The 8,713-nt window shown below is 36.9% G+C and overlaps 1 pseudogene; it reads right to left on the minus strand.

Annotated features, from left to right (window-relative positions):
- LOC143860837 (G-type lectin S-receptor-like serine/threonine-protein kinase LECRK3) overlaps positions 1–8,334 on the minus strand; it is a 30,012-nt pseudogene extending 21,678 nt beyond the window's left edge.
- Positions 8,335–8,713: the final 379 nt, after the last annotated feature.

Consider the following 8,713-nt stretch of genomic DNA (forward strand, 5'->3'; position numbering starts at 1 on the left):
CTCATATGAGCCGGGTAGGGTTTTTTTCTTTAAACCCGGCCCTACCCATGGTTTAGTCCGATTTTCCAATTTAAAATCTGACCCTACCCAAGACCCATGATTTCTAAACCCGACCCATGTTATTTTCGGGTCGGGTAAAACCCGACCCAAGTCAGTAGTTGGCACAAATATCCAACCAACACATGGCATACCTCCATGGCTACATTGATTTGGAATGGTTCATCAGTTGGCCTACCTTGGATGGTCCACTATACAAATATTATGCTAATCGAATCATCCAAACCATACAATCCATGGAAATTCGTCCTGCAGTAATATCATTATATCACTACCAATAAGATGACAAGTTCAGCTCATTATTACAAAAAAACTACTTTTACTTATAAATTTTTTGAGGAACACAACCTCAATAGTAAAACCCTGTGCGATCGGGGCTGACAAAGAACTGTATAGATCACATCATAGGTTGATCGAAACTGTCCATGTGATGGAACACAACATCAATAGGTTGTGCCAGTAAAATCATTTCCATAGGTTGATCCTAGCCTTCTAATCTATAGAGGTTTCCATAATATGTTTTTCCTCCTAAGGTACCCAGAATTCGTAAATATTTTTAAAGGTATCGAGAATTTGTAATATCCTCAAAAAAATTATAAGTACAAGTAGTTTTTTTGTAATTGCCATATTTCGATACCTCTTCTTTGTAGTTTTTTTTTCGTAATTGTACAATTGTCATATACAGTTACCCGTTTCGGTACTTTTTTCTTTAATTTTGCAACTTTCAAGCACTTTGTCCATAATTTTGCAAAGAAAAAAATATGTCTTTGTCCATTTTTTTTATTAAAAAAGCGTAAAGGAAGGGGGCAGGATTGACATTATGTGGCTTTAATGGGTGCCTTTGTTAAAAAGCATAAAGGAGGGGGTAGGATTGAAAATATATGGGTTGAATGGGTGCCTTTGTTAAAAAAAGTCAAAAAAGTGATGTTTAATTCTATTAGAATTTTGGGAGAAATTCAAGTAATTCTCTCCTTTTCTCTTCTGCTATACAGTAATAGACTAGTTGTAGTCCCGTGCGATGCACGGGGCGGCCAAAAAAATAAAATGAATAATAAAATTTATTAGAAATCAGTGTAAAAGAGGGTTCATGATCAGGCTGCTGTGTGCTGTCCTGGCAACGTTTCTTGGATTTTTAGCAAGAAAATCAGGTTTTAAAAATCTCTCCTGCAACCTGAGATTTCTAAAACGAGGGAAATGGGTGGATCTTCTACTCTCTTGCTGATAGAAAGAAGGGAGAGAAGTAAAAAATGAGTTAAAAACGACGGTTGGTCCTCTTCTTCTCCTCTCTAACCCTCTTTTCTAACCCTCTTTTACACTGTTTTCAAACTAAAAACCTGGTTTCTAAAATCCGCATATCCAAACGGCCCCTAAAAGCATATAGGTTTGCAAGAAGAAAATGAATAAATTGCTTAATGAATATCATAATGAAACATGGAAAACCAACTTGCATGCATTGATTTATTTGGTGAACCGACTTGAAGATTGATTGGAAGAAAATCTCATAAAGGTTATCGCCCTTAATTGGGAAGATTCACGGTCTTGGGAAATCCCGGACACTAGGGGTGTAAATGGATATTCAAAAATTCGATTACCGTCCACATCCGAATCCGTTTAAAGCTAATATTATCCGAATCCGTTTCAAGCGGATATTATCCGAATCCGTTTATGAGATATCCGGCTCTTAGCAGATGCAAATCTAGTAAATGGTATATCCGATCCGTTTAACATCCGAATCCGAGAAGTACATTCTTTTTATTTATTATTAATAATATCATTAATATTTATTTTTAGTAATGACACACTATCTTTTGTTTCTAAAAGAAAAGTGAATTTTCTTTTTAGAAAAAAAAAAAACAAATTCATTTTGGGTGGGAAATTGAATAATTACTCATTTTAAGGGCATTCTTGGAGTTTGACATGGCTTCTTTATGAAGCAACAAATGTGGGTTGTAGGATGAAAGAGACAAATGGATGATGGTGATTGAAAGAAGATGGCATAGCTTCTAGAGAATTCTAAAGCAAAACAGCCATCTAGGTCATTGATAGTAAATAGACGACTCGGTCAATTTTCCAACTTAGGGTTATATAAAAACCCAAAATGCAATTAAAAGAGGGGACTGCTGACGTTTGCAAGTTGAAGCAAGAGAGAGGAGAAAAGAGGAGGCAGAGACACCATCTCCGGCATTCCTTGGTGCACCCAACTCCCACCAAAATCCATCGCCGCCCCTCTCCACCTTCACAAGGCCACCTCCATCACCGCCAGTCACCTCCATCTCTAACACAATCCCCATCTCCATCCCCATTTCTCTTCATCTTCCACCATCAACACTCTCACTTCTCCTCTTCAAAATAGCCCAAACCCATTCCATCATATACACAAAAAAAAAACCCAAAGACCATCCATCCCCACCGCCGCTCTCTCTCTCTCTCTCTCTCTCTCTCTCTCTCTCTCTCTCTCTCTCTGCCTTTGTTTTAAAAGGAAGAAGAGGATCTCATATATTTTAGGATCTGAGAGTTAATTTTGAGAAAAGAAAGTAGAGGTCTGGTTTTAGGGTTTGGAAAATTCATTCGAGGAGTAAGGAGGAGAACAAAGATAAAGTGTTACAGTAAAATGTTCAAATTTACTGGATAAACGGATACGGATAATATCCAAATTTGAACAATATCCGGCAGAATCGAATTCGGTAATAGATATTAAATATCTGTCGAATTCGGATTCGGATTTGGATAGTGTATTCTGTAATCGAATTTGGATATAGCCATATCCGCTTCAAATTAGATCCGTTTACACCCCTACCGGGCACGTGGAATGTTTTCACACCTCTCCACATGATTTTTTTTTGTGGGGGGGGGGGAACAATTTTTAATGGATTTGAATACCCAATCCTATTAGAATCCTACCAAAACATCCCACGCACCTCTAATAGCCCAAGTGTTAAAAACAACCCAACATTGAACGAGTCTCTCTCTCTCTCACACAGTTGGGTTATTTATATATGAACAGTAACTTGCATTTATAGAGACATGACGCCTGAGGGAAAACGAAAAGACTTATTGGACGTGGTCCCTACTTCCACTCGCAAACAACTTCCAATAAGGGAAGTTACAGTCCCTACTTCCACTTCACATTCTTAGCAAACAACATCAACTGGAAGGCAAAAATCATGATAGAAGGGAGCTAATATGCAAATAGTGTTTTTTTTTTTTTTTTTGGTAGCATTCCAATAAGGGAAGTTACAGTATATGTTGTCAAGATTTGGCCTGTCTAAGCTAACACATTCAGCAGAAGAAGACATCCCTCTCAAAAGATCAAGTTATTGACCATTTAAAGACCTAGAGAGGCAAAAAAAAAATCTCCTTCTTTATCTCACTTGATCAAGGGGCTACCATCTCTTATCTTTGGAAGCTTTTCCACTGAATTAAGACAATTAAAAAGAACCATGCAAGTTTATATAACAATAATAATATCAAGAAAAATAATATCACAAAATGGCTTGATGTAAATTATAAATTATCATTGTAACTGAATTATGGTAAGCATTTCATCAACAACTTATACGCATCTTCAGAAACATTGCACTTTAAACATATACATCACAATATGAACAACCCAAGGAACACCCGCTGATCAAAATGCAGAAATCAACATTCGTTTACAACTAAACTAACAACTGCAAGTAAAAATTGACATCATGTTAGGAAAAGACTCACCAAAAGCATATCCCATTCAAAATAGGTGAACATCAGAATCTGATAAACTCAGATGATCAAGTAAAAAACAAACATAGCAAATCTGATTCAAAATGCAAAGCATAGTAGGTTGAAAGGCAAAGCACATCACATTTCTTCAACCATCACTTCCAAATTCTAGAGCTTCTTATATAAGCGTCAAGTGCTAAACAATTTTATTTGATATGAAACATAGAGAGATTAAAAGGCGAATAGATTAAAAGGATAGGAACATCCAATCAAGCAGTGGTTAGTGGCAATGGGCTGCATTTGTGTTCACTGGTAAGAACTTCATTATTATCAGTTTTAGAAAAACATTCAGAATAAGCGTGGGCATGCCTAGATACATATATGTGTACTACACATGATAGGCACCCACACCTCAGATCTTGGCCAAATAATTCTTCTCTCGTCTTTTATTCGTGGTTTAAATAAATGCTTCACTAATATTCGAGCTACATTACTCTTTCCAAATTCATCAGACTTTTAAAATCAAAGGTATTTTAAAAGTTTTTACCAATAAAAGAATGTAAATGACCTCAATGGTATAACAATTCATATTATACTCAGATGGTATAAAAAAGAAAAGTAAATGATTTATAAAAAATGAGCTTAAAAGACAGTGAAATATTTTTCTAAATTATTATAAAGAAATTAAAGGAAAAAATATGTATTTATACAAAATTTCTACTTGGACAGCGTGGCAAAGGAAAGTTAATGATTCATAAAAAATGAATTGAAAAGATGGAATTATAGATTTTTTTTCTAAATTATTTATAAAGAAGAGAAGGGAAAACTATGTAAGCAATAGGAAAAGCTGCTGCATAAATGGGTTAGCTCACCAATTTGGATGACGAATCTGCAGCGGAAGACTTGGAGGTATTAATTGAATCAATGAACTTGGAATAAAAGAAAGAAGAAATTATAATCTCAAAAAATAAAGAAAAAAAATGAAAACTCCGCCTACAGAAACCCTAGAGAAAGATTGTTGAATCCCTAGATTTTAGGGATTTCTTTAATCGGATATTGCTGGTAGCTACGTTAGATTAGGGATGTCAATAACCAACAATTACGTTGGCTAGTTAGTTTTAGCTATCTTTTATATTTTTCTTTTAGTTTTCTTTTATTTATCCTTTATTCTGATTGGTTGTAGAGTCCTAGGGTGTTGAAACTTGAGATCATTGTAGACGTTTATATTTTCTTATCTCTTAATGGAAAAGGTAAAGAAGAATTCAACTTAATTTCGTGCTATTGTACGAGGGACTGGTTTCCCAAACGAACCATTATTTCATCTTCTTCTTGTCCATTTCTAGGTACCTATCAAAGATTGAGTGTAAAAATCTAAAAAAAATGATGAGAAATTTTGAAGAATGGAAAAAACCTAAATCAAGAAACTTACTTTTTCTTCTTATTCTTCTTGCTGGATGTGAAAGCCTGCGTTCGTGAGGCTTGGACGGCTAGGGTTTTGGCGTGTGCGAGAGAGAAAGGGAGGCAGAATAAGAAACAAAAAGGCTCCAAATAACCGGCGAAGATCCAGCTAAAAAGACTTGGTAAAGATGAGAAGGCTTTGCTAATATAGGGCTTGCATATGTGTGAAATCGTGGAATAGGGAAGGGTTACATATGATATTGGAAAACGAATCGTTGGGAGAAGATATACGTTAAACTTGAGTAGATACATACAAAAGTAAAAAAACTTTTAAGAGTATTAAATAATAATCCTTTATGATTAAGGCACTATGCACAGAAGTTAGCATGTATATTTATATACGTTAAACTTGAGTAGATACATACGAAAGTAAAAAAAATTTTAAGAGTATTAAATAATAATCCTTTATGATTAAGGCACTATACACAGAAGTTAGCGTGTATATTTATCTTGCTCTTAAAAGTAGTTATACACAGAATATACACAGAAGTTGCATGTATAAAAGTCTTTTGAAATTTAGATTTTGTAAAATTTCGGAATAAAGAAGGGGCTCACACGTGGCGCCACCCAGCTTACCACCTTCAACTTTATATTGTACTAGTAAAAAACCCCGTGCATTGGGCGGCGAAGAAAAGATAATGGTTAAGCATTAAAACTATTAACAATAGCGAAATTGAAGAATTTGTATAACTCAAAGTGGCATACATACGAAATGATAAAAAAGGGCAATGGCTTCGATAATTGGCATGGTAATTAGTTTCTCTATATATCGGAGGGCTAGGATCATCATATGGCAATGATTGTTGGGGCTTGCATCGCGGCCCATCAAATGGACGGCTTGGATCATCCTATGGCGTTGACCGTAAACTTCATTTGACAAATATGGGTGGGGCCTACAATTGGGCCTTAATGTTAATGCACGACCCACACCATAGGATGATCCAAACCATCCATTTGATGGGCCACATTGTAAATAGGTTGTGCCCCAAAAATCATTTCCATGGGATGACAACTCTCCAATTTTTGTTTTTGCTGGTTTTTTTTTGTTTTGGTAGGTATTTGCTAGCCACCTTCTCCAAAGGCTACTTCTCGGCCATCCTTTGCAATTGTATGTGTTGAGAGATTTGTCTTATTAGACATGGTGAAAATTGCACGGCAATACTATTTCTGGAAAGGTGGCTAGCAATAATAAGTACCGAAAGAAATTAGCAATAATAATCATAAGGTACTAAAGTTTTGGAAGGAAATTACGGCAAAATGGTTGTAAAAGAGACAATTACAGAAAAAAAGTACCCACAAATGGCACCTTGCTATGACAATTACGGCTAAAACTACAACGGAGATGTATAGAAATATGACAATTACGGCATATGCACCCAATCCGTAAAAAGAGCATAAAGGAGGGGGTAGGATTGAAATTATGTGGTTTAATGGGTGCCTTTGTTAAAAAGCATAAAGGAGGGGGTAGGATTGAAAATATGTGGGTTGAATTGGTGCGTTAAAAAAAGTCAAGAAAAATGAGGTGTTAATTCCACAGAATTTTCAAAAAATTCAAAAACGCCTGGGCTTTTCCTCCCAGCTTGCTTATTATAGTAGAAAGATAGATATATATCATTAGTACACCGCGAACTACTAAAACGGGCTACAAGCCTATAAATGGTTCATGAGTTCGCTGAAAATTTACTAAATACAAAGGGCACTTTTTTTTATCTTTTTCTTTTTATGGAATTATATTCCTTCTTGCTCCAAAAAGATAAAACACATTTCCCTTTGAAATGGAAACTGAGAAGTGGAATTTCCTAGGGGAACTTTGATGAGTGCCTTTGTTGTTCCAGTCTCTATCCTCCCATTTGAGAGTGGGAACTTCTTCTTGTAACAGTCTACACCATTGAAAATGGCTGCCGCACAAAAACAATCACCCAAGCAGAGTTCTCTGCACTGGTCTTCATTTGTTGAATTATATCGATCAAAGTCAGACATCAGCCAATTTGTGTTTGGCAACTCTGTCATTCGGAATTGAGGTCTAGGTTCTTCCCCTGATCCACCAGGCTCACAACTTTGAGGAACAAAGTCCGGCGTGCAACCCTTGAAAGGGTTACTGGAATCAAAGTAGGAATAATTGGGTGGACAGTAGCAACTAGGCCTTAGAGTATCATCTAGTCTGCAGTAGCTATCGAACCCACAAGCTCCACTGCCAATATTATCGGTAATTGCCGTACAAATGTCACTTGGCACCGACCATACAATAGACCAGGACTCACCAGCCCAGTTTCTGTTGCTTGAGCCATTCCTGGGGTATATATATTGCCTGAAAACTCCGTCAAATCAAGTGTTGCTCTGTGGTAGAAGTCTCTAGTTGAAACTATGTTTCCCAAAGTGAGGTTGTGTATGCTCCCATTTGTTTGTCTGAGGTAAATGTACCCTGACTGATTGAAGATCATCTGAGAATTGGTTCCTGCAGTGTGGCTACTCCAGTAAGCATTGTAAAGAGAATTGGTAAGGAGATTTGTTGGGTAAAGCACGAGATTGCCATCTGTTTGGAAACGAAGCTCATACTTTCCGCTCGAGTAGTTGATCTCTGTTTCACGAGAAGATAGCCTGGTGCCCATATCCAATATCTGTGAAGGCAAGATGGTGTCCGTGGAATTATCGAAACTCTGCCAAGTGATACCAGAATTCGAATTCCAGAGCACCAAATTCCCAGTGTCGAGAATGGCAGCAGAGGTGGCACTACGGTTAGTGACTTGAGCCGTCCATATCTCTTGTCCTTGATTATTGCTCAGCACAAGTTGTCCACTGCTCTTCAACTCGACTTTCGATCCATAAAGCACAAGATTACCTCTGTGTGCAGACCAAACTATAGTTTTTTCTGGTACTTTGTCGAACCAGATTGCAAGTAAGAAGAGATTTTTGTCTGCAACAGGTTTGAACCCGAATGCGAAATCACCAGAAGGTGAAACCCATGAAGAATTGTCACTGCTAGAGAGACTAGAGCCCAAACTTATGCTACCATTAGTTTGACCCATGCAAGAAAGGGGAAAAAGAAGAACAAGCAAGAAGAGCAGAGGATTATCAAGAGCAGATGCCATTTGAGATTTAGTATAAATTTTGATTGAACAGAGAAAAGCAATGTATTATTCATTCACCTCCCTCTACTTCGCCCGGGGATTTTGAAAAAAATACAAGAGACTTTTCTCATGCTGACTTCCAAGTCAAGGGTTTCCCATGTCATCTACTCTATATACTGAAACTCAGTGTATAACCCATCTCTAGTGCATTCCGATTAGATCTTGACCGCACGACCTCAAATCTCCCTATTTAAATATTAATAGCCATCTGATCAGTAACTTGCTTTTGAGATGGACGGTCGACGAAAGTTAAACGCAACATTAAACAAGAAGGGTCTCTTAATCAGATATGTTTAGGACCATCCGATTAAAGTGTGATTTTGGGTCTATGATCAATCCAAGATGAGCCCCACACTATTTATGCACGGTTT

The sequence above is a fragment of the Tasmannia lanceolata genome, unplaced genomic scaffold, assembly GCF_043159265.1.
Source record: "Tasmannia lanceolata isolate RefF3 unplaced genomic scaffold, GAP_Taslan_0.1 ptg000003l, whole genome shotgun sequence".
NCBI classification, from domain to species: Eukaryota; Viridiplantae; Streptophyta; class Magnoliopsida; order Canellales; family Winteraceae; genus Tasmannia; species Tasmannia lanceolata.